A 26,295-nucleotide genomic window follows, 5' to 3' on the forward strand; every position below is an offset into this window, starting at 1 on the left:
CCGGTTGGAGATGGGGTGGTTGGAGATGGGGAGGTTGGACATGGGGAGGTTGGAGATGGGGAGTTTGGAGATGCGAGGTTGGAGATGGGGAGGTTGGAGATGGGGAGTTTGGAGATGGGGAGGTTGGAGATGGGGAGGTTGGAGATGGGGAGTTTGGAGATGGGGAGTTTGGAGATGGGGAGGTTGGAGATGGGGAGGTTGGAGATGGGGCGGTTGGAGATGGGGTGGTTGGAGATGGGGAGGTTGGAGATGGGGTGGTTGGAGATGGGGAAGTTGGAGATGGAGAGGTTGGAGATGGGGCAGTTGGAGATGGGGAGGTTGGAGATGCGGAGGTTGGGGATGGGTCGGTTGGAGATGGGGATGCTGGAGATGGGGAGGTTGGAGTTGGGGAGGTTGGAGATGGGGTGGTTGGAGATGGGGAGTTTGGAGATGGGGCGGTTGGAGATGGGGTGTTTGGAGATGGGACGGTTGTAGATGGGGATGCTGGAGATGGGGAGGTTGGAGATGGGGGGTTTGGAGATGGGGCGGTTGGAGATGGGGAGTTTGGAGATGGGGAGGTTGGAGATGGAGAGGTTGGAGATGGGGGGGTTGGAGATGGCACGGTTGGAAATGGGGAGGTTGGAGATGGGGAGGTTGGAGATTGGGAGGTTGGAGATGGGGAGGTTGGAGATGGAGAGGTTGGAGATGGGGGAGTTGGAGATGGGACGGTTGGAAATGGGGAGTTTGGAGATTGGGAGGTTGGAGATGGGGAGGTTGGAGATGGGGACGTTGGAGATGGGGAGGTTGGAGATGGAAAGTTTGGAGATGGAGAGGTTGGAGATGGGGGGGTTGGAGATGGGGCGGTTGGAGATGGGGAGGTTGGAGATGGGGAGGTTGGAGATGGAGAGGTTGGAGATTGGGAGGTTGGAGATGGGGAGTTTGGAGATGGGAGGTTGGAGATGGGGAGGTTGGAGATGGGGGTTTGGAGATGGGATGGTTGGAAATGGGGAGGTTGTAGATGGGGAGGTTGGAGATTGGGAGGTTGGAGATGGGGAGTTTGGAGATGGGAGGTTGGAGATGGGGAGGTTGGAGATGGGGAGGTTGGAGATGGGGAGTTTGGAGATGGGAGGTTGGAGATGGGAAAGTTGGAGATAGGGTGGTTGGAGTTCGGGCAGTTGGAGATGGGGAGTTCAGAGATGGGGAGGTTGGAGATAGGGTGGTTGGAGATGGGGCGATTGGAGATGGGGAGCTTTGAGATGGGGAGGTTGTAGATGAGGTGGTTGGAGATGGGGAATTTGGAGATGGGGAGGTTGGAGATGGGGCGTTTGGAGATGGGGCGGTTGGAGATGGGGCGGTTGGACATGGGGAGTTTGGAGATGGGGAGGTTGGAGAAGAGGGGGTTGGAGATGGGGGTATCGAGATGGGGAGGTTGGAGATAGGGAGTTTGGAGATGGGGAGGTTGGAGATGGGGCTGTTGGAGATGGGGAGATTGGAGCTGGGGAGGTTGGAGATGGGGAGGTTGGAGATGGGGAGGTTGGAGATGGGGAGGTTGGAGATGGGACGGTTGGAGATGGGGAGGTTGGAAATGGGAGGTTGGAGATCGGGAGGTTGGAGATGGGGCGGTTGGAGATGAGGAGGTTGGAGATGGAGATGTTGGAGATGGGGGGGTTGGAGATGGGACGGTTGGAAATGGGGAGGTTGGAGATGGGGAGGTTGGACATGGGGAGGTTGGAGATGGAGAGGTTGGAGATGGGGGGGTTGGAGATGGGGTGGTTGGAAATGGGGAGGTTGGAGATGGGGAGGTTGGAGATTTGGAGGTTGGAGATGGGAAGGTTGGATATGGGGAGTTTGGAGATGTGGAGGTTGGAGATGGAGAGGTTGGAGATGGGGAGGTTGGAGATGGGGTGGTTGGAGATGGGGAGGTTTGAGATGGGGAGATTGGAGATTGGGAGGTTGGAGATGGGAATGTTGGAGATGGGGAGTTTGGAGATGGGGAATTTCGAGATTGGGAGGTTGGAGATGGGGAGGTTGGAGATGGGGAGCTTGGAGATGGGGAGGTTGGAGATGGAGAGGTTGGAGATGGGGGTGCTGGAGAAGAGGCATTTGGAGATGGGGAAGTTGCATATGGGGAGGTTGGAGATGGAGAGGTTGGAGATGGGGGCGTTGGAGATGGGGAGGTTGGAGATGGGGAGGTTGGAGATGGGGAGTTTGGAGATGGGGCGTTGGAGATGGGGAGGTTGGAGATGGGGAGGTTGGAGATGGAGAGTTTGGAGATGGGGGGTTGGAGATGGGATGGTTGGAAATGGGGAGGTTGGAGATGGGGAGTTTGGAGATTGGGAGGTTGGAGATGGGGAAGTTGGAGATGGGGAGGTTGGAGATGGGGAGGTTGGAGATGGGGAGGTTGGAGATGGGGCGGTTGGAGATGGGGAGCTTGGAGATGGGAGGTTAGAGATGGGGAGGTTGGAAATGGGGCGGTTGCAGATGGGGAGGGTGGAGATGGGGAGGTTGGTGATGGGGAGGTTGGAGATGGGGGGTTGGAGATGGGGAAGTTGGAGATGGGGAGGTTGGAGATGGGCTGTTTGGAGATGGGAGGTTGGAGTTGGGAAGATTGGAGATGGGGAGCTTGGAGATGCGGATGTTGGAGATGGGGCGGTTGGTGATGGGGAGGTTGGAGATGGAGAGTTTGGAGATGGGGCAGTTGGAGATGGGGACGTTGGAGATGGGGCGGTTGGAGATGGGGAGGTTGGAGATGGGGAGGTTGGAGATGGGGCAGTTGGAGATGGAGAGGTTGGAGATAGGGCGGTTGGAGATGGGGAGGTTGGAGATGGGGAGTTTGGAGATGGGAAGGTTGAAGATGGAGAGGTTGGAGTTGGAGGGGTTGGAGATGGGGCGGTTGGAGATGGGGAGGTTGCAGATGGGGAAGTTGGAGATGGAGAGGTTGAAGATGGGGGGTTAGAGTTGGGGCGCCTGGAAATGGGGAGGTTGGAGATGGGGAGGTTCGAGATTGGGAGGTTGGAGATGGAGAGTTTGGAGATGGGAGGTTGGAGATGGGGAGGTTGGAGATGGGGCGGTTGGAGATGGGGCGGTTGGAGATGGGGCGGTTGGAGATGGGGAGGTTGGAGATGAGGAGGTTGGAGATGGGGTGGTTGGAGATGGGGAGGTTTGAGATGGTGGGTTGGAGATGGGGAGATTGGGGATGGGGAGGTTGGGGATGGGGAGGTTGGAGATGGGGAGGTTGGAGATAGGGTGGTTGGAGATGGGGAGGTTGGAGATGGGGAGGTTGGAGATGGGGAGGTTGGAGATGGAGAGGTTGGAGATTGGGAGGTTGGAGATGGGGAGTTTGGAGATGGGAGGTTGGAGATGGGGAGGTTGGAGATGGGGGGGTTGGAGATGGGATGGTTGGAAATGGGGAGGTTGGAGATGGGGAGGTTGGAGATTGGGAGGTTGGAGATGGGGAGTTTGGAGATGGGAGGTTGAGATTGGGAGGTTGGAGATGGGGAGTTTGGAGATGGGAGGTTGGAGATGGGAAAGGTTGGAGATAGGGTGTTTGGAGTTCGGGCAGTTGGAGATGGGGAGTTCTGAGATGGGGAGGTTGGAGATAGGGTGGTTGGAGATGGGGCGATTGGAGATGGGAGTTATGAGATGGGGAGGTTGTAGATGAGGTGGTTGTAGATGGGGAATTTGGAGATGGGGAGGTTGGAGATGGGGCGTTTGGAGATGGGGCGGTTGGAGATGGGGCGGTTGGACATGGGGAGTTTGGAGATGGGGAGGTTGGAGACGAGGGGGTTGGAGATGGGGGTTTCGAGATGGGGAGGTTGGAGATAGGGAGTTTGGAGATGGGGAGGTTGGAGATGGGGCGATTGGAGATGGGAGATTGGAGCTGGGGAGGTTGGAGATGGGGAGGTTGGAGATGGGGAGGTGGGAGATGGGGAGGTTAGGAGATGGGACGGTTGGAGATGGGGAGGTTGGAAATGGGAGGTTGGAGATCGGGATGTTGGAGATGGGGGGGTTGGAGATAGGACGGTGGAGATGGAGATGTTGGAGATGGGGGGTTGGAAATAGGACGGTTGGAAATGGGAGGTTGGAGATGGGGAGGTTGGACATGGGGAGGTTGGAGATGGAGAGGTTGGAGATGGGGGGGTTGGAGATGGGCGGTTGGAAATGGGGAGGTTGGAGATGGGGAGGTTGGAGATGGGGAGTTTGGAGATGGGGAGGCTGGAGATGGAGAGGTTGGAGATGGGGGTGCTGGAGAAGAGGCATTTGGAGATGGGGAGGTTGCATATGGGGAGGTTGGAGATGGAGAGGTTGGAGATGGGGGCGTTGGAGATGGGGAGGTTGGAGATGGGGAGGTTGGAGATGGAGAGGTTGGAGCTGGGGGGTTGAAGATGGGACAGTTGGAAATGGGGAGGTTGGAGATGGGGAGGTTGGAGATTGGGAGGTTGGAGATGGGGAGGTTGGAGATGGGGAGGTTGGAGATGGGGAGGTTGGAGATGGGGCGGTTGGAGATGGGGAGCTTGGAGATGGGAGGTTAGAGATGGGGAGGTTGGAAATGGGGCGGTTGCAGATGGGGAGGTTGGAGATGGGGAGGTTGGTGATGGGGAGGTTGGAGATGGGGGGTTGGAGATGGGGAAGTTGGAGATGGTGAGGTTGGAGATGGGCTGTTTGGAGATGGGAGGTTGGAGATGGGAAGATTGGAGATGGGGAGTTTGGAGATGCGGATGTTGGAGATGGGGCGGTTGGTGATGGGGAGGTTGGAGATGGAGAGTTTGCAGATGGGGCAGTTGTAGATGGGGACGTTGGAGGTGGGGCGGTTGGAGATGGGGAGGTTGGAGATGGGGAGGTTGGAGATGGGGCAGTTGGAGATGGAGAGGTTGGAGATAGGGCGGTTGGAGATGGGGAGGTTGGAGATGGGGAGTTTGGAGATGGGGAGGTTGAAGATGGAGAGGTTGGAGTTGGAGGGGTTGGAGATGGGGTGGTTGGAGATGGGGCGGTTGCAGATGGGGAAGTTGGAGATGGAGAGGTTGAAGATGGGGGGGTTAGAGTTGGGGCGCTTGGAAATGGGGAGGTTGGAGATGGGGAGGTTCGAGATTGGGAGGTTGGAGATGGGGAGGTTGGAGATGGGGCGGTTGGAGATGGGGAGCTTGGAGATGGGAGGTTAGAGATGGGGAGGTTGGAAATGGGGCGGTTGCAGATGGGGAGGGTGGAGATGGGGAGGTTGGTGATGGGGAGGTTGGAGATGGGGGGTTGGAGATGGGGAAGTTGGAGATGGGGAGGTTGGAGATGGGCTGTTTGGAGATGGGAGGTTGGAGTTGGGAAGATTGGAGATGGGGAGCTTGGAGATGCGGATGTTGGAGATGGGGCGGTTGGTGATGGGGAGGTTGGAGATGGAGAGTTTGGAGATGGGGCAGTTGGAGATGGGGACGTTGGAGATGGGGCGGTTGGAGATGGGGAGGTTGGAGATGGGGAGGTTGGAGATGGGGCAGTTGGAGATGGAGAGGTTGGAGATAGGGCGGTTGGAGATGGGGAGGTTGGAGATGGGGAGTTTGGAGATGGGGAGGTTGAAGATGGAGAGGTTGGAGTTGGAGGGGTTGGAGATGGGGCGGTTGGAGATGGGGAGGTTGCAGATGGGGAAGTTGGAGATGGAGAGGTTGAAGATGGGGGGTTAGAGTTGGGGCGCCTGGAAATGGGGAGGTTGGAGATGGGGAGGTTCGAGATTGGGAGGTTGGAGATGGAGAGTTTGGAGATGGGAGGTTGGAGATGGGGAGGTTGGAGATGGGGCGGTTGGAGATGGGGCGGTTGGAGATGGGGCGGTTGGAGATGGGGAGGTTGGAGATGAGGAGGTTGGAGATGGGGTGGTTGGAGATGGGGAGGTTTGAGATGGTGGGTTGGAGATGGGGAGATTGGGGATGGGGAGGTTGGGGATGGGGAGGTTGGAGATGGGGAGGTTGGAGATAGGGTGGTTGGAGATGGGGAGGTTGGAGATGGGGAGGTTGGAGATGGGGAGGTTGGAGATGGAGAGGTTGGAGATTGGGAGGTTGGAGATGGGGAGTTTGGAGATGGGAGGTTGGAGATGGGGAGGTTGGAGATGGGGGGGTTGGAGATGGGATGGTTGGAAATGGGGAGGTTGGAGATGGGGAGGTTGGAGATTGGGAGGTTGGAGATGGGGAGTTTGGAGATGGGAGGTTGGAGATTGGGAGGTTGGAGATGGGGAGTTTGGAGATGGGAGGTTGGAGATGGGAAGGTTGGAGATAGGGTGTTTGGAGTTCGGGCAGTTGGAGATGGGGAGTTCTGAGATGGGGAGGTTGGAGATAGGGTGGTTGGAGATGGGGCGATTGGAGATGGGGAGTTATGAGATGGGGAGGTTGTAGATGAGGTGGTTGTAGATGGGGAATTTGGAGATGGGGAGGTTGGAGATGGGGCGTTTGGAGATGGGGCGGTTGGAGATGGGGCGGTTGGACATGGGGAGTTTGGAGATGGGGAGGTTGGAGACGAGGGGGTTGGAGATGGGGGTTTCGAGATGGGGAGGTTGGAGATAGGGAGTTTGGAGATGGGGAGGTTGGAGATGGGGCGATTGGAGATGGGGAGATTGGAGCTGGGGAGGTTGGAGATGGGGAGGTTGGAGATGGGGAGGTGGGAGATGGGGAGGTTGGAGATGGGACGGTTGGAGATGGGGAGGTTGGAAATGGGAGGTTGGAGATCGGGATGTTGGAGATGGGGGGGTTGGAGATAGGACGGTTGGAGATGGAGATGTTGGAGATGGGGGGGTTGGAAATAGGACGGTTGGAAATGGGGAGGTTGGAGATGGGGAGGTTGGACATGGGGAGGTTGGAGATGGAGAGGTTGGAGATGGGGGGGTTGGAGATGGGGCGGTTGGAAATGGGGAGGTTGGAGATGGGGAGGTTGGAGATGGGGAGTTTGGAGATGGGGAGGCTGGAGATGGAGAGGTTGGAGATGGGGGTGCTGGAGAAGAGGCATTTGGAGATGGGGAGGTTGCATATGGGGAGGTTGGAGATGGAGAGGTTGGAGATGGGGGCGTTGGAGATGGGGAGGTTGGAGATGGGGAGGTTGGAGATGGAGAGGTTGGAGCTGGGGGGTTGAAGATGGGACAGTTGGAAATGGGGAGGTTGGAGATGGGGAGGTTGGAGATTGGGAGGTTGGAGATGGGGAGGTTGGAGATGGGGAGGTTGGAGATGGGGAGGTTGGAGATGGGGCGGTTGGAGATGGGGAGCTTGGAGATGGGAGGTTAGAGATGGGGAGGTTGGAAATGGGGCGGTTGCAGATGGGGAGGTTGGAGATGGGGAGGTTGGTGATGGGGAGGTTGGAGATGGGGGGTTGGAGATGGGGAAGTTGGAGATGGTGAGGTTGGAGATGGGCTGTTTGGAGATGGGAGGTTGGAGATGGGAAGATTGGAGATGGGGAGTTTGGAGATGCGGATGTTGGAGATGGGGCGGTTGGTGATGGGGAGGTTGGAGATGGAGAGTTTGCAGATGGGGCAGTTGTAGATGGGGACGTTGGAGGTGGGGCGGTTGGAGATGGGGAGGTTGGAGATGGGGAGGTTGGAGATGGGGCAGTTGGAGATGGAGAGGTTGGAGATAGGGCGGTTGGAGATGGGGAGGTTGGAGATGGGGAGTTTGGAGATGGGGAGGTTGAAGATGGAGAGGTTGGAGTTGGAGGGGTTGGAGATGGGGTGGTTGGAGATGGGGCGGTTGCAGATGGGGAAGTTGGAGATGGAGAGGTTGAAGATGGGGGGGTTAGAGTTGGGGCGCTTGGAAATGGGGAGGTTGGAGATGGGGAGGTTCGAGATTGGGAGGTTGGAGATGGGTAGTTTGGAGATGGGAGGTTGGAGATGGGGAGGTTGGAGATGGGGTGGTTGGAGATGGGGCGGTTGGAGATGGGGAGGTTGGAGATGGGGTGGTTGGAGATGGGGAGGTTGGAGATGAGGAGGTTGGAGATGGGGTGATTGGAGATGGGGAGGTTTGAGATGGTGGGTTGGAGATGGGGAGATTGGGGATGGGGAGGTTGGGGATGGGGAGGTTGGGGATGGTGAGGTTGGAGATGGGGAGGTTGGAGATAGGGTGGTTGGAGATGGGGATGTTGGAGATGGGGAGGTTGGAGATGGGGAGGTTGGAGATGGGGAGGTTGGAGATGGGGTGGTTGGAGATGGGGAGGTTTGACATGGGAGGTTGGTGATGGGGAGGTTGGAGATGGGGGCTTGGAGATGGGGAGGTTGGAGATGGGGAGGTTGGAGATGGGAGGTTGGAGATGGGGAGTTTGGAGATGCGGAGGTTGGAGATGGGGCGGTTGTTGATGGGGAGGTTGGAGATGGAGAGGTTGGAGATGGGGCAGATGGAGATGGGGTGGTTGGAGATGGGGCGGTTGGAGATGGGGAGGTTGGAGATGGGGCGGTTTCAGATGGGGAGGTTGGAGATGTGGATGTTGGAGATGGGGAGGTTGGAGATGGGGCGGTTGGAGATGGGGAGGTTGGAGATGGGGAGGTTGGAGATGGGGCATTTGGAGATGGGGCTGTTGGAGATGGGGTGGTTGGAGATGGGGCAGTTGGAGATGGGGAGTTTAGAGATGGGTTGTTTGGAGATGGGGTGGTTGGCGATGGGAAGGTTGGAGATGGGACGGTTGGAGATGGGGTGGTTAGAGATGGGAAGGTTGGAGATGGGGAGTTTGGAGATGGGGAGGTTGGAGATGGGGAGATTGGAGATGGGGAGGTTGGAGATGGGGGGGTTGGAGATGGGGAGATTGGAGATGGGGAGTTTGGAGATGGTGAGGTTGGAGATGGGGAGTTTGTAGATGGGTGGTTGGAGATGGGGAAGTTGGAGATGGGGAGGTTGGAGATGGGCTGTTTGGAGATGGGAGGTTGGAGATGTGGAGGTTGGAGATGGGAAGTTTGGAGATGGGGAGGTCGGAGATGGCGCGGTTGGTGATGGGGAGGTTGGAGATGGAGAGGTTGGAGATGGGGGGGTTGGAGATGGAGAGGTTGGAGATGGGGCGGTTGGAGATGGGGCGGTTGGAGATGGGGAGTTTGGAGATGGGGTGGTTGGAGATGGGGTGGTTGGAGATGGGAAGGTTGGAGATGGGACTGTTGGAGATGGGGTGGTTGGAGATGGGGAGGTTGGAGATGGGGAGGTTGGAGATGGGGAGATTGGAGATGTGGAGGTTGGAGATGGGGCGGTTGGAGATGGGGAGGTTGGAGATGGGGAGTTTGGAGATGGGGAGGTTGGAGATGGGGAGTTTTGAGATGGGGAGGTTGGAGATGGGGTGGTTGGAGATGGGAAGTTTGGAGATGGGGAGGTGGGAGATGGGGAGGTTGGAGATGGGGCAGTTGCAGATGGGGAGGTTGGAGATGGGGAGGTTGCATATGGGACAGTTGGAGATGGGAAGGTTGGAGATGGGGAGGTTGGAGATGGGCAGTTTGGTGATGGGGAGATTGGAGGTGGGGAGTTTGGAGATGGGATGTTTGGAGATGGGAGGTTGGAGATGGGGAGGTTGGAGATGGGGAGGTTGGAGATGGGGAGTTTGGAGATGGGGAGGTTGGAGATGGGGAGGTTGGAGATGGGGCAGTTGGAGATGAGGAGGTTGGAGATCGGGCGGTTGGAGATGGGGAGGTTGGAGATGGGGCGGTTGGAGATGGGGAGATTGGAGATGGGGAGGTTGGAGATGAGGAGGTTGGAGATGCGGTGGCTGGAGATGCGGAGGTTGGAGATGGGGAGGTTGGAGATGGGGAGGTTGGAGATGGGACGGTTGGAGATGGGGAAGTTGGAGATGAGGAGGTTGGAGATGGGGGTTTGGATATGGGGCAGTTGGAGATGGGGAGGTTGGAGATGGGGAGGTTGGAGATGGGGAGGTTGGAGATGGAGAGGTTGGAGATGGGGGGTTTGGAGATGGGGAGGTTGGAGATGGAGAGGTTGGAGATGGGGAGATTGGAGATGGGGAGGTTGGAAATGGGGCGGTTGGAGATGGGGAGTTTGGAGATGGGGAGTTTGGAGATGGGGGGTTGGAGATGGGGAGGTTGGAGATGGGACAGTTGGAGGTGGGGCGGTTGGAGATGGGGAGTTTAGAGATGGGGAGGTTGGAGTTGGGGAGCTTGGAGATGGGGTGTTGGAGATGGGGAGGTTGGAGATGAGGCGGTTGGTGATGGGGCGGTTGGAGATGGGGAGGTTGGAGATGGGGAGGTTGGAGATGGGGAGGTTGGAGATGGGGAGGTTGGAGATGGGGAGGTTGGAGATGGGGAGGTTGGAGTTGGAGGGGTTGGAGATGGGGCGGTTGGAGATGGGGCGGTTGCAGATGGGGAAGTTGGAGATGGAGAGGTTGAAGATGGGGGGGTTAGAGTTGGGGCGCTTGGAAATGGGGAGGTTGGAGATGGGGAGGTTCGAGATTGGGAGGTTGGAGATGGGTAGTTTGGAGATGGGAGGTTGGAGATGGGGAGGTTGGAGATGGGGTGGTTGGAGATGGGGCGGTTGGAGATGGGGAGGTTGGAGATGGGGTGGTTGGAGATGGGGAGGTTGGAGATGAGGAGGTTGGAGATGGGGTGATTGGAGATGGGGAGGTTTGAGATGGTGGGTTGGAGATGGGGAGATTGGGGATGGGGAGGTTGGGGATGGGGAGGTTGGGGATGGTGAGGTTGGAGATGGGGAGGTTGGAGATAGGGTGGTTGGAGATGGGGATGTTGGAGATGGGGAGGTTGGAGATGGGGAGGTTGGAGATGGGGAGGTTGGAGATGGGGTGGTTGGAGATGGGGAGGTTTGACATGGGAGGTTGGTGATGGGGAGGTTGGAGATGGGGGCTTGGAGATGGGGAGGTTGGAGATGGGGAGGTTGGAGATGGGAGGTTGGAGATGGGGAGTTTGGAGATGCGGAGGTTGGAGATGGGGCGGTTGTTGATGGGGAGGTTGGAGATGGAGAGGTTGGAGATGGGGCAGATGGAGATGGGGTGGTTGGAGATGGGGCGGTTGGAGATGGGGAGGTTGGAGATGGGGCGGTTTCAGATGGGGAGGTTGGAGATGTGGATGTTGGAGATGGGGAGGTTGGAGATGGGGCGGTTGGAGATGGGGAGGTTGGAGATGGGGAGGTTGGAGATGGGGCATTTGGAGATGGGGCTGTTGGAGATGGGGTGGTTGGAGATGGGGCAGTTGGAGATGGGGAGTTTAGAGATGGGTTGTTTGGAGATGGGGTGGTTGGCGATGGGAAGGTTGGAGATGGGACGGTTGGAGATGGGGTGGTTAGAGATGGGAAGGTTGGAGATGGGGAGTTTGGAGATGGGGAGGTTGGAGATGGGGAGGTTGGAGATGGGGAGATTGGAGATGGGGAGGTTGGAGATGGGGGGTTTGGAGATGGGGAGATTGGAGATGGGGAGTTTGGAGATGGTGAGGTTGGAGATGGGGAGTTTGTAGATGGGTGGTTGGAGATGGGGAAGTTGGAGATGGGGAGGTTGGAGATGGGCTGTTTGGAGATGGGAGGTTGGAGATGTGGAGGTTGGAGATGGGAAGTTTGGAGATGGGGAGGTCGGAGATGGCGCGGTTGGTGATGGGGAGGTTGGAGATGGAGAGGTTGGAGATGGGGGGGTTGGAGATGGAGAGGTTGGAGATGGGGCGGTTGGAGATGGGGCGGTTGGAGATGGGGAGTTTGGAGATGGGGTGGTTGGAGATGGGGTGGTTGGAGATGGGAAGGTTGGAGATGGGACTGTTGGAGATGGGGTGGTTGGAGATGGGGAGGTTGGAGATGGGGAGGTTGGAGATGGGGAGATTGGAGATGTGGAGGTTGGAGATGGGGCGGTTGGAGATGGGGAGGTTGGAGATGGGGAGTTTGGAGATGGGGAGGTTGGAGATGGGGAGTTTTGAGATGGGGAGGTTGGAGATGGGGTGGTTGGAGATGGGAAGTTTGGAGATGGGGAGGTGGGAGATGGGGAGGTTGGAGATGGGGCAGTTGCAGATGGGGAGGTTGGAGATGGGGAGGTTGCATATGGGACAGTTGGAGATGGGAAGGTTGGAGATGGGGAGGTTGGAGATGGGCAGTTTGGTGATGGGGAGATTGGAGGTGGGGTGTTTGGAGATGGGATGTTTGGAGATGGGGAGGTGGGAGATGGGGAGGTTGGAGATGGGGCAGTTGCAGATGGGGAGGTTGGAGATGGGGAGGTTGGAGATGGGGAGGTTGGAGATGGGGAGTTTGGAGATGGGGAGGTTGGAGATGGGGAGGTTGGAGATGGGGCAGTTGGAGATGAGGAGGTTGGAGATCGGGCGGTTGGAGATGGGGAGGTTGGAGATGGGGCGGTTGGAGATGGGGAGATTGGAGATGGGGAGGTTGGAGATGAGGAGGTTGGAGATGGGGAGGTTGGAGATGAGGAGGTTGGAGATGCGGTGGCTGGAGATGCGGAGGTTGGAGATGGGGAGGTTGGAGATGGGGAGGTTGGAGATGGGACGGTTGGAGATGGGGAAGTTGGAGATGAGGAGGTTGGAGATGGGGGTTTGGATATGGGGCAGTTGGAGATGGGGAGGTTGGAGATGGGGAGGTTGGAGATGGGGAGGTTGGAGATGGAGAGGTTGGAGATGGGGGGTTTGGAGATGGGGAGGTTGGAGATGGAGAGGTTGGAGATGGGGAGATTGGAGATGGGGAGGTTGGAAATGGGGCGGTTGGAGATGGGGAGTTTGGAGATGGGGAGTTTGGAGATGGGGGTTGGAGATGGGGAGGTTGGAGATGGGACAGTTGGAGGTGGGGCGGTTGGAGATGGGGTGTTTAGAGATGGGGAGGTTGGAGTTGGGGAGCTTGGAGATGGGGTGTTGGAGATGGGGAGGTTGGAGATGAGGCGGTTGGTGATGGGGCGGTTGGAGATGGGGAGGTTGGAGATGGGGAGGTTGGAGATGGGGAGGTTGGAGATGGGGAGGTTGGAGATGGGGGCGTTGGAGATGGGGCGGTTGGAGATGGGGAGGTTGGAGATGGGGAGGTTGGAGATGGAGAGGTTGGAGATGGAGAGGTTGGAGATGGGGAGGTTGGAGATGGGGCGGTTGGAGATGGGGAGGTGGAGATGAGGCGGTTGGAGATGGGGGTTTGGAGATGGGGCGGTTGGAGATGGGGAGGTTGGAGATGGGGCAGTTGGAGATTGGGAGATTGGAGATGGGGAGGTTGGAGATGGGGCAGTTGGAGATTGGGAGATTGGAGATGGGGAGGTTGGAGGTGGAGTGGTTGGAGTTGGCGAGATTGGAGATGGAGAGTTTGGAGATGGGGAGGTTGGAGATGGAGAGGTTGGAATTGGGGGGGTTGGAGATGGGGAGGTTGGAGATGGAGAGGTTGGAGATGGGGAGGTTGGAGATGGAGAGCTTCGAGATGGGGGATTGGAGATGGGGCAGTTGGAGATGGGGAGGTTGGAGATGGGGAGGTTGGAGATGGGGAGGTTGGAGATGGGGGGGTTGGAGATGGGGCGGTCAGAGATGGGGAGGTTGGAGATGGGGCGGTTGGAGATGGGGAGGTTGGAGATGGGGAGGTTGGAGATGGGGAGGTTGGAGATGGGGAGGTTGGAGTTGGGGCGCTTGGAGATGGGGAGATTGGAGATGGGTAGTTTGCAAGGACAGTGAGGTCAAGGGTTATTTTTGAGGAGAGGTGATGATGCAAATTTGAAGGGGAGGGGGACAGTCTCTGATGAGTGGGAACTGTTAATAATATCAGCTAACATGGGGGAGAGGAAGGGAAGTTGGATGATCAGCAGTTTGGTGGGAATAGACTCAAGGAAGCAGGAGGTGTGTCTCATGGACAAGGTGAGCTCAGGGGGGACACGGGGGGAGATAGGAGCAAAACTTGAGAAAGGTGAAAGTTCAGGTCTTGGACAGGGGGATCTCTCGGGAAGTTTGGTTTGGTTGGTTAGGGGAATGGAGGGAAATGGCAGAGGCACTGAACAGATGGTCTCAATCTTAGTGATGTTGTAAGGTTCGAAAATTTCTGCACAACCCCAGAACAGAAGGAAAGTCATTTTTAAAATTATTTTGGAACTTCACTGAAGAAATCTGTAAAAAACGATAATTGTATGGTTGGGCCTAACAGAAGAATTTCAAAGAGTTAAATTACACAGTTTTCCTAAGTGTAAGAAGGAGGAAACTTTGGACTGTTTTAAGGAATATTGGGCCAAAGGGATTTAAAATAAAAATCCCAGGAAGATTTTTGGCTGGTTTAAAAAGACATGTTCAGGCTTGCAAAAGGCTGGGACAAAGGGGAGGTGGGGTGGTCCCCCGAGTTTGGATATTGGACTGTCTAGGAATGTCCTGGGCCACCCCAGTTTTACAAAAGGACAATGAAACCTGTTTCTCACCGAGAATTCTCAGAGCCAGACACTGAGTAAACAGGACATGTCCCCAGCAACACAAAGGAAGGAACATTAGCCCTACCGGATACAACAAACAAACCACAGTCCAAAGCCAATTAAAAAGATTGACAAACGTTTTGCATTTTTTAACTGGTTTCAAGGCAATCCCAAAACCAGTTAAAGGCTGATTAAGTTTAGATGAGCCATCCCCTAAACTCGTTAAGTTTGGATGGGCCATCCCTGAAGCTCGTTAAAGTTTTGAAACACATTAAAAATAATGAGCCCGCCAAATTTAACAAAGAAACCCGTGATTTGGCGGTCAGATAAGCCAGGCCCCAAATTAGTACAATTGAGTTCAGCCAACCAGCTCAAGAGAGAGATCATCATCGGAGATTTGAAGGAAGAAAGAAGAAACAGAGATCGCGGCAACCAAAAGCCTGCAGAAACCAACAACTGCCAATATTACCACCAACCAGGTAATATTGGGCCACCGCGACCAAGAAGAAACCAACCGCTGAAAAACTCACGAACCAAAGACTTGTTCCCACTCTACAGGCTAGTCTGACTTACCCCTGGGTAAGATTTGAACACAAAAGACCCTAAAACTAGCCCTAACCAAAGCAAATCGGGTACTCACCTGATAGATCCATCAGCACGACTAACCGCATCAGCGGACAAACCCAAACTGAAGACCCAATGCAGGTGCAGTCTTCTACCACATCCGAGGTACGGCAGGCCCCAACCGCCACAACTAAAGAGAACCCCGAAATTGCGAACCTCTACAGTCTGTCAAGAAAGTAGTTTGGGTGAGCATTTCCTGGTCCTCTGGATTCCAGCCTAGCTAGTGTAGTGGGGTTGGGAGGGTAAGGGATTTTGTGTATTGTAATTCTCCCTCGCTTATTCCGAGTGTTCCCCATCCTTTTAGAGTATAAGTTTTATTGTATTGTATATTTTTCTGTCTCAAAATAAAGATCTGAATTCTTTTGACTAACCCAGGTGTCTGTTACAACCCCCAAATAAGTCCAAAGTCTAGGACAAAAGGGAGTGGGAGTGATTTGAACCGTTCAAAGGAGTCAGAAGTGAAGCTGACAAACAACCCACACCACCACCCCTTACAATGTCCATTAGGTCCTCACACATGTTGGGGGTGAGGGTGAAAGGGGCAGGTGAGAGGGGTTTAAGACAGTTTGTAGTGGAGAAGAGAAGACAGGGGTTATCTTTGCATTCTAGATGATCCGTGAATAGTGAGCAGTTTTGGCTGAAGAGAGCAGGACCCAGTATTGCTTTATGTATTCCAGCCAGATCTGGCGATGAATGGCTCAAACATTTGTCCACCATAAGTGTTCAAGTCTGTGTCCCTTAGACTTAAGGGAGAGAAGATGAGGATGAGTGAGAGCAATGGTTTTCATGGGGACAAGGGCATTAAAGGTGTAGGTGAGGATGTGATTCAGAAGATTGGTAGATGCAGATATGCCTTGGTGAATGGAGGGTCAAAGGCTAGACAGGTGGGAAATGGAAAGTGCCATTGTATGTGACTAGAGGGAGATTTTTCCAGGGGTGGATACAGAAGGATGTGGAGTTAGGAGGGGAAAGGGCAAATCTGCTTTGCTTGTTATACACTGCTTTTATCAACTGGGCTGTTTGGGAAACTCCTCATTGATTTCAAATATAATTTATCCTTTAGACTGTCAGTAGATCCAGGGAGATTTCAGACTCCCTCGGCCACTAATAATCACTATTGAGTGCCACCCTCCCCCACCTAATTGAAAGAGCACCTGTATGGATAGCAGATGGGAACAGGAGCAGGTGTAATTATGATGCTCCTTTTGGACAAGTGCCCCACCCCACTCTCTGGGCCGGATTTTGCCGGCGCTCAGAGGGCGGGTTTGAAGGTGGGTCCGCTGTCAAAATAGCAAAAATTGACAGCGAGTAAGGAACCCGCTGTCAATCCATCTCCACGCGAGTCTCCCATGTGCCGAGTTTGTCTGTGCAGAACTGACCCGACACCACGCGGCGGGGGAGACAATTGGGATCATTAAATGGCTTATTAACTGCCAATTTAATGGCATTTTGAGCCTATCTTCCAATTTTACATTCTCCCCCACGGGTTACCCACTGCTCAGGGAACACGTCAGTTCACCCTGGCATGAGTTGAGTCTGCTCTGATGTATCTGATAAGTTGACACATGCAGAAGTGGTGTAAAGGATGCCATGTTGCATATGTTCAGATTCAGAGCTCAGAATCTGTTGGTTACTGCATTTGTAAGACATATAGGCCTAGAAATTGGGTTTTGGCTTAGCCAGGGCTTTAGCGCCGGAAATTAGTGCCGGGGCTAAGTCCCCTGCGCGCGCCAAAAATTCAGTGGCGCCGCGCCCAAACGGCTGCCGGCGCTACTGAAGGGTCTTAGCGCCTGGAAAAGGGCGCTAACTGCCGTTTCGCGCCGCAATTCCGGCGCTGCGGCACCCGATGCGGTGCGGCAGGCTGGGGAAGTGCAGGCCTCCTCCTTCCGTTAAGGAGGAGCTGCCTGCACCCGGCTGCGGCCCGCGCAAATCTCCTCAAAAATGAGCCCGGCACCTCGGACAAGTGCCGGGCTTGCATCTGTTCCGGGGGGGGGGCGGGGGGAGAAGTCCGGGGAGGGAGCTGCGGGCAGGCGGCCGGCGGGAAAGCGGCCGGCCGCCGCGCCTCCTTAAAGCGCCGGCGCAGACTCCGGCAGCACTCGTTTGCCGGAGTCTTAGTTGCGGCTGCCACTGGCGAGGCGGCCGCAACTGAATTTCGGCTTGGGGCCGGGTTACCACGGCAACCGGGACGCTGCGCACACCGATGACGTCATCGGTGCCGGCGCAGCGCTACCGGTCTACCGCCGCGGAAGGGCCCCAGGCAATTTAGGAACCGGCGCCAATTGCAGCGCTAGGCCCTCTAGCGCCGCAAAATCGGTGCTAAGGGCACTGAATTTCTAGGCCATAGAGATTTCTTTAGCTTGCAAGTCTTTGGAGCCAACTGTATATCCAGTACCACCTCATTGGAACAACCTCTCTCACCATTGACAGATCGCTTTTGTCATCTCACCTGCAGCTGCCATCTATTCCAGCAACATCAGTGCCCTTGAAAAAATCACACTTTGGTCCTCTGAACCCTTCCACAATCAGCCCCAACACCAACATCACCAACCTTCTCCGCCATTACCTGATGTTGCACAGGACACAGGGCATCAGCCCCTGACAACATTGCTGCCCGAGAGGCCAGCGATGGCATCACCATGGCCAGATTTACTTCACTTGACGCTGTACACCCTGGCTGCCACATGATGCGCCATGGTTGACACCAACCTACACCAGCACCTTAAAGCATCCCTATAATGTCCAAGCCATTCCATTCACACTCATCACTATAGCTGGGGAAAGTTATGTCTCAACATTCACTGGAACTCAGTAAGACACTTCGCAAGGTGCACACAGATCTGTCCAATAAGGTGAAGTGGTGAAAATATAGATTTCACTGTTTGACAACACATTACCAGAAACTTCACATGAACATTGGCTAAACTTCTCAAGTGCCTACCTTTGTGTGTTGTTAGTTGGTATGCTTGCAGTAGGATGAGGGTGAGGGTGAGGGGTGGCTAGTGAGATGGGGAAGTGATGATGTAGATAGAGAGGGATGGGTGGAGGTGCAAGGTAAGTTGGTGTGAGTAAGGATGTGCAGGAGTAGGATAGGGAGGGCAGAGTGATGGGGATATGATGAGAGGCACAGCAGGGTGAGTTTGAGTGTGGCTTTGCAGTAACGTTTTGTGAACTACTGAGATCATTAAAAGGTTGGCGCCACTGCAGCCAGGGACACCTGATGACATCCCTGCTTGTGTCCTCCTGTGCAATGTGCAACCAGACTGCGTTTATCTCCTGGGGAGGTCTCTTCTGCCCATGGAAAGGGAAGAGAACCTCCGTACGTGCTGTGACTCCCTCGATGAGCATATGGAGGGAGTCGTATGTGAGCCTGGGTGCAGCCGTGCACCTTGTCAGTGTTTGTAGCACCTCAATGCTGCAGAACACTGACAGCACAACTGTCAAAATCTGGTCCCTTTAAGGAAACCGGCTGATGATGTGTCATCAAATGACGTAATCAGAACCACTTCCTGTTAATTGGCCAGGAGCCCTGCAGGGTTGGCTTATCAAGGCCAATCTACGGAAAATCTTTTTGAGAGGGCGGTTGCAGACCGGAGTGGTACCGGTACCGGTAACTGCCAACCAGCTCTCCTGCCGCCATCCCGCCTCCGCAGGGAAAATCCAGCCCTTTGTCTAGGTTCACACATAAAGAATGGGCACTTGGCAAATCCTGAGGAAGTACCCAATGAACCATATCCAACATGAGTCAGCACCTCAGGAGAAGAGGAAAGGAACTTGAGGGAGGACAAATGACAATTTCCCTGCGCCAGATCAGGAATTCCATTACAATCAGATGAGGGGACTGCAAGCACTGCCTGGAGAGTGACTGTCCAGTCAGGTGAAGTCACACAGTTAAAGACTAAAAGTGTAATGCACACTTCATCATGTCCCTCAAAAACATCTCCAAAATGCAAAGCATACAATCAATTACTTTGAAGTGCAGTGACTGTTACTACATAGGCAAATATAGGGATCTACAACATCCAATTGCTTCCTAGAGGGGCGCCCCCTTCCTCCAACATAGGACTGACCAAACTCAGCTGCCTGCTTCAATAATGCATGCAGTTGTTAGAAAAATAATGTAGCCTACTTCTTAATGGGCACAGAGAAGGCGGCACCAAAGAAAAGAAGGAAAATGTGGCAGGGTAATTCTGATGCAAGAGTTAAGGAACATCAGAGAAGAAGCATTTCTTTTATTTTTCCTTCAAAGTGACCTATTTGAAAAAACCCTATTTGTGACACTTTGGTTGCTTATTATCCATGTGGTACCTGAGAGTCAGCTGTTAGTATTGTGTTGCTTCATAACAGATTGCTATTCACACTAGATTTACACTAAGAAAAGTTAAAAGGCTTTCAGAATTGGCAGAGCAGTAGGCTGCGATCTATTAAACATCTTAAAGTTTAGGTGCACTTTGGCTGCAGGCAGGTGGCAATGTAAATTCTGCACAATGGCAGGGACAGCAGGTGCTGCAAGGACCCTCTCCCCTTACCCCGCCCAAAGGTTTTCAGACACTGTTTCAGAGGACTGTGCAGGTCTTTGCTGCCTTACTTGCTGCTGCTGCTCCTGCTGATTTGGGAGCCTTAATAGTCAGCCAAGCAGCATTTCCTGTTCAGTAATTCAGAACAGACAAATCCTGTGAAACAGTTCTTGCTCTCCACAAACTCGTTTTGCGAAAATATTAAACAGAGAAACACTTGCCAAAACAGCCAGCAACTTGGTCAAAAGTGCCCGAGCAACCTAAAATGACTAACCAGAGATTTACCTTGATGGAGGTGAGGATCCCTTTAAATACCGCTTGTGAAAGCTGCTCACTGATTATTCCCGCCATGATTTGCTAGGCAGTTTAAGGAAGTGACGTTGCCAATGCGCATGGACACTAATTTTATAAAAGGGCCCCGATTCATTCGCAGGACCCTTATTATCATATTTAAATGATGCCTGCGCTTGTTGCAGGCGCCATCTGTGGACGCCTATCGAGCACCCGGACCAATGTTGGCATCGCGCGCACTTCCGGCACGGAGTATCACGCTGCTGTAATCAACTTCGCTGCGCCCGTTTCTAACTGGAAAATGTGCGCGGCGCATCGCAATTTCTCCCCCTATATGTTTTAGGTTGGTATTTTGTAATGTAAATTAAGAGTGAATAATTATGTACTGAGGGAACACAAAACAAGCAATATTTATTATTTAGCGAAATATCACAATTGCAATTTTTTAATACTTTATTTTGGCTGCATTTCGAGTTTGATAGAACAATGGGAAAAATGCACATGCATTAACAGAAGGGAGCATTGTGATATTGGAGTGCCAAAAGGTTAGAATCCCTGATAAGCAAACACGGTATTTATTTGAATAAAGAAAGAAATACTTATATTTAAATAGCATTTTTCATGAATTAAGGATGTCTCAAAGCACTTTACAGCCAATTAAGTTTTCTTTTGAAGTATAGTCACTGTTGTAATGTAGGAAATGTGGCAGCCAATTTACACACAGCAAGCTCCCACAAATAGCAATGTGATACTGACCAGATAATTTTTTTTTTTTAGTGGTGTTGGTTGAGGGATAAATATTAACCAGGATATTGGGGAGAACTCCCCTGCTCTTCAAAATAGTGCCATGGGATCTTTAACATCCACCTGACAGGGAAGATGGGGCCCCGGTATAAACATCTCATCCAAAAGACTGTTACTCCCTCAGTACTGTACAGATTTGTGTGTTTTATTAGAAAATATATACACGCATTTTATCATGACTAAGAATGCAAGAAGCATGTGGTCTTCAGCCATCCTGCTCTTTGTGTAAAAATAAGAGAGAATATAAGACACATGGAACTGAATTTGTATCTAATTTCAGCCAGTGGCAAGAAATGTGACATAATGATGAGTTGATAAAAGACAGCTGATCCAAAGTATTAAACTCTGATCTCACAACATGAGAAAGATTCAGTTTCGAATTTGTTTTTATTGTAGGGATGAAATGATGAAAACAGTTTAGTGCCAGAAACAAGACATCCAGGATGGAGACTGCATATTAAAGAAAAGAAAGACTTGCATTTATATAGCGCCTTTCATGACCACCAGACGTCTCAAAGCACTTTACAGCCAATGAAGTACTTTTGAAGTGTAGTCACTGTTGTAATGTGGGAAACGTGGCAGCCAATTTGCACACAGCAAGATCCTACAAACAGCAATGTGATAATGACCAGATAATCTGGTTTTGTTATGTTGGTTGAGAGATAAATATTGGCCAGGACACCGGGGATAACTCCCCTGCTCTTCTTCGAAATAGTGCCATGGGATCTTTTACGTCCACCTGAGAGAGCAGACTTGGTTTAACGCCTCATCTGAAAGACGGCACCTCCGACAGTGCAGCACTCCCTTGAAGATCTTTTGCAGCCCAGAGTTCAAGGAGTGCAATAAGTTTCTTTGGAGTCTTCATGGCTCTGAAAAGCTGGGGAGAAATTTTATGATTTACATACAAATTTCCTCAGATGTATACAAAACACTTCTATACAAAGCATTAGATTTCTCCAACTTCATGGAGCTTCAGGAACACCACAGAAAATACGCACAGATGAAAACGTATAGCGCTGTGACACATGTAGCAGCTGTCTGCCATTTCCACAGGAGATACTTTGACAGTTATACACCATTCAAACGACTGCTATGTTTGTGAGATATTAGGTAATCAAATAGATTCAAAAAAATCTGAAACTTCTCTGTGTTTACACACTTATTAAACATCTTGAAGACATCTATGTTGAATTTCATCAGCTCACCCAAAAGGTCATCACTAACACAACTTGTCTTGCTCTCCAATGTTGGTTTTCTATGACTATTGCAATCCAGCATTCCTTTTCCCACAAGTGTGAACTTACAAACCATCTATTGTATAATGCTCCTCAAACCACATATAAAAACCTAAGGTATCAGGTCTGAGTAAATTATCAACTTATCCTGACCACTGTACTTGGAATTATTTTAAGTGATCCAGCAGTGCATGATGTGCTTGACCTGAAAGGGATTGTGTGTAACAGAACTAACAATTACTTTTTTCCATAGTATTATGCACCAGAGACTATGTGGGTTATCCATTACCTTCTGTCTGCTTCAAATTGCAGTACATAATACTGTCACATTTTGAGATGTTTGTCCACAGAAAGGATTTGGGAAAAATTGTATTTTAAATGTTGGGTTTTTAAAGGAAAATCTATTCACACAAGCTTAAAAAAAAACACTGACATGAGAGGATGTTAAAATGTTACTGAGCTAAACTTTGATGTTGTTTCCCCAAAGTCTGCAAACAATAATAAATTTGTCAGCCTGTAATTGGTAAGCACCTCACACCCATTGTGTTTGGAAGTCACTGGCCCCAGGTGTTCAGCAGGGGTAGTTGGGCAAGCCTTCCCTTTTTCTGTGAACACAGGGTGATAAACAGACAGAAACGTTGACTGTCAGCCAGGTCTACCAACATAAAATGGCAAGGGCAGGCTTTGGCCAGGCGCAGTTGCAGAACACAGGAATGAATTTCATAATTATTTTTCTTAAGCCAAGCAAGGTGACCCACTGATGTGGGGAAATGTAGCATATTCATTATTTTGTATTATTACATAAAGGCAAGTTGTACTGCTTAAATTAATGAGTCCAATCATAACTATTGCTCTGTTTGTTCATATGATGTCAAATAGAGCAACTTAATGATTTATATCTGGCCTAGTCTTAATAGCCATCTTCTAAGTTCACTTCCAAAAAGGTTGGATGTAGGGCACATGCGAAAGAGACAAATATCTGGTTCAGTTAACAAGGAGCTATTATTGTTGTATAATAAGGGGGATGCGCAGGCAGCCAGATACCTAGAGGAGGCTGGAAAATCCAGGAAGGGGGATGAGCAGGCAGCCAGATACCTAGAGGAGGCTGGAAAATCCAGGATGAGCAGGCTTTTGGAGGATGGACTAAAATGGCTGGAGCTAAAGAAAGAAAAGGCGAGCTCCTAACTTTTCAGAGGCTGATGAGAAAGTGCTGCTGGCAGACATTTTAGAATGGAAGAAAGCTATTGTTGGAAAAACAGGAAAGAGGCTGTCACATGCAGGTCCATTCTTCCGCTGTTTGCTGGTAACCAGGATCATGGTCCCAGTGCAACTAGAGAAGCTGATGTGCGTGCTTCAGAGGCTGCTTCCCCTCCCACCAGCAGCACACAGGAGCTCTCCATCAGCTCCCCACAGAAGCATTCATCATTGCAGGACCAGGCTGCCAAGGAGCCCATCACAAAGAGTCAGCCTGTCCTGTGTCCATCTCAGGGCTTGGGCCACCTGAGTGAAGGGCCAGCTCCACTCCAAAGGGCTCATCATATTTTGCAGTAGTCCAGGCCCTCAAGTGGCATAGAAGAAAAAAGAACATGCATTTATATAGCGCCTTTCACAACTTTAGGACACCCCAAAGCGCTTTACAGACAATGAAGTACTTTTGAAGTTTACTCACTGTTGTAATGTAGGAAACGCGGCAGCCAATTTATGTACAGCAAGCTCCCACAACAGCAATGTGATAATGGATAGATAATATGTTGAAGTAGTAGTGCTGGAATTGGGCAAAGGCCACCTGGTCACAAGGGATGTGCACAGTTAAAAAAATTATCTTTTTGTAAATTATTGCAATAAATAAGTAAAATATTTAATGTACAGATTGCTTGGTGTTCGATTCTCTTGTGACACAAATGGGGAACAGGGAAGGTGCTGAAGCTAAGGCTCAGGATTAGGATGTGATGGCTCGCTGTGAGGAGCCAGGATTTCACATTGTCCATAGAGAGGTTAGTGAATGGAGGCAGATCTTTGATGTGCTGATACTTCCAAATAATAGTGCTCCATTCATTTGTGAAAGTGTGCCGAATGAGTCTGTACATCAACGGTCGAGCGGCTGTTCACTGTATCTGCTTCCCGTTCTTCATGAACCGAGTCTGCAGCATTAGCAGTTTCATCAACGGCCTCTCTGGGAAATGTGCCATCAGTCCATCCCTGGTTGCAAAGTTGTGAAGCATACAACACACTACCGCAATTCGTGAGACGGTGCTGGGCACATACTGCAAGGCTGCAATCTCAATGGCTTGCTCGATTTTTATCCTCGTGCTCATGCGTTTCATTGTAGCAGTCCTTGCAGCTCTGATGGGCCTTTGAAAAGGTTTCATGAGCCATGCGAGTTGCAGGTATACGTTGTCACCCAGCAGTTATTCTGGCACTTAGCCCTGCTGTTGAATTAGAGCTGACAACTTGCATTTATATAGCACCTTTAACATAGTAAAACATCCCAAGGCACTTCACAGGAGCGTTATCAAACAAAATTTGACACCGAGCCACATAAGGAGATATAGGCCCTGAAATCGCGGCCGTAAGATGGCGTACTCTCAATTGACCGTAAGTTCGGGATTTCCGATCTGCAAATTCCGACTGTGCATCAGCTTCGCTGCACGTTTCACCTACCCACTCAAATCAACGTGCTGGTGAAAAGTTGGGCTAATTATCCACGTACTATGCATCAATTACCCTGAAAATGTTTACGTCTGGTGCAAACAGGTGCAGGAGCCTGTTGCACAGCGTAAGGGATGTGAACATTTTATTGGTTTATGCTACAGTGAGGCACTGATTCGTGTGAGCGGATACAAACTTTGAAAGAAACTCGAGTTAGAAAACAAGGCCTCTTTGTGTCATCATCTTTGCTGCCCAAAAGCCTTTTGTACTTCAGTTTAATTATTTCCCAACTTCTATTTAGATAGCATTTAATTCATTTTCATGATTTCCTCATGTTATCAGACATTTAAACTCTCAATTTTAGATTATTTAAATTAATCAAAAGTTAGTTAGTCTAATAGAGGAGACTGTAATTATAGGTTTGTGTATTATAATCTTGGTTTATGTATTAAATATTATTGCAATGATCATAATTTATTCTTAAAATAGCATTTCTGGATGTTAAATCATTTAAAATGAGCTATGGGCAAATCAGCAATCTCCTCTGTTTCCTGATTGGCTAAGAGTCAGGAAGTGAAAGGAGCATCCCCCCACTTGATCCCAAGATGGCATACGCACAACGGTGCGCTCCTGGGCCACTATGCTGTGTACAGCTCTGCAGCATTTGAAAGCAACTTCATGAAGTGGGGTTTGGACAAGGTCAGTTCGGATGTCGGCAGCTTTCGCCTTAGTTACGCTGCTGATCATGAATTCAGGACTATTGGGACAGATGGCCAGAAGCTTGGACAAAGAGGTAGGTTTTAAGGAGCGTCTTAAAAGGAGGAGAGAGAGAGGCGGAGAGATTTAGGGAGGGAATTCCAGAGCTCGGGAACCAGGCAGCTGAAGGCACAGCCGCCAATGGTGGAGGGAAATAAGTTGGGGGTGCACAAGAGGCCAGAGTTGGAGGATTGCAGATATCTCAAAGGCTTTTAGGGATGGAGGAGGTTACAGAGATAGGGAGGGGCGAGGTCATAGAAGGATTTGAAAACAAGAATGAGAATTTTAAAATTGAGACATTGGGCTGACAAAGTATAAACGCATCAAGACCGCTCCCACCCTGTTGTGAATTCACATGTGAGATGGTATGTCTGTCATTGCAAATGAGTTGCACATTTAGGGGAATGGAAGTATTTGCGGTTCACATAAATATGGGATTTCCATTTACAAAAATGGAACCCTATTGGCCAGCAAGCTGCCTGCTGTAACCGACTCTTTCCCAGGACATCGAGAAAGTATGAAACTCTTGGGGTCGATACTAACACCCCACGACGGACGGGGGAGGGCGGTTAAAATTTTTAAATGGCAAAATGTATCCCTAACCCTCCACGTACGCACCTGCCACCATTTTTACGCCGGCAGATAGCGTGCCACATGAGTGACCCGTCTTGGAGAGGTGGGACATTTAATTATAATATTTAAATCAGGCTTCCATGGTACAGTTGGGAGCCTGATTTAAATTTAACGGTTGCCGGCCAGGTTTCCCAGGGCTCGGGTAAACAGCAGCTAAATGGAGAGGGGAGCAGCAAGTAAGCAATTTACAGCACTCCTTGTAAGCCAGGAGGAGAAGGAGGGCTCCCCCAATCCCTCAAGCAAACCTTCTGTCCATCGTGAGCTCTCCTCGCTGCCGCGATTGGCCAACCAATCCCCCGCCACCCCTCAAACCCGCAATCCTGAGCCTTTTATCCAGCGATCTTTCCCTCCTTCCTGATTGCCGGTTCAACCCCCACCTCCTTTTAACTCGCGATCTTTTCCAATTGATGGGGACCATCCTCAATCGTCAATTTGGCCGGCTGCCAGGCGGGAAACTGAATTTTAAAAATGATGATGAGATCCTGCGGTAGAATTCATACCCAGGTTTCCCACAC

The 26,295-nt window shown here is 51.8% G+C and overlaps 1 long non-coding RNA gene across 1 annotated transcript; it reads right to left on the reverse strand.

Annotated features, from left to right (window-relative positions):
* Positions 1-20,655: 20,655 nt before the first annotated feature.
* LOC147108563 (uncharacterized) lies at positions 20,656-26,076 on the reverse strand. The gene is made up of 3 exons (XR_015080723.1): positions 26,026-26,076; positions 23,412-23,528; positions 20,656-21,384 (listed from the first exon to the last, which is right to left on the reverse strand). It is a non-coding gene; the product is annotated as an uncharacterized LOC147108563 (long non-coding RNA).
* Positions 26,077-26,295: the final 219 nt, after the last annotated feature.

The sequence above is a fragment of the Somniosus microcephalus genome, chromosome 13 (genome assembly GCF_052327205.1).
Source record: "Somniosus microcephalus isolate GS21.2 chromosome 13, FLI_Smic_1.0, whole genome shotgun sequence".
In the NCBI taxonomy this organism is placed as follows: Eukaryota; Metazoa; Chordata; class Chondrichthyes; order Squaliformes; family Somniosidae; genus Somniosus; species Somniosus microcephalus.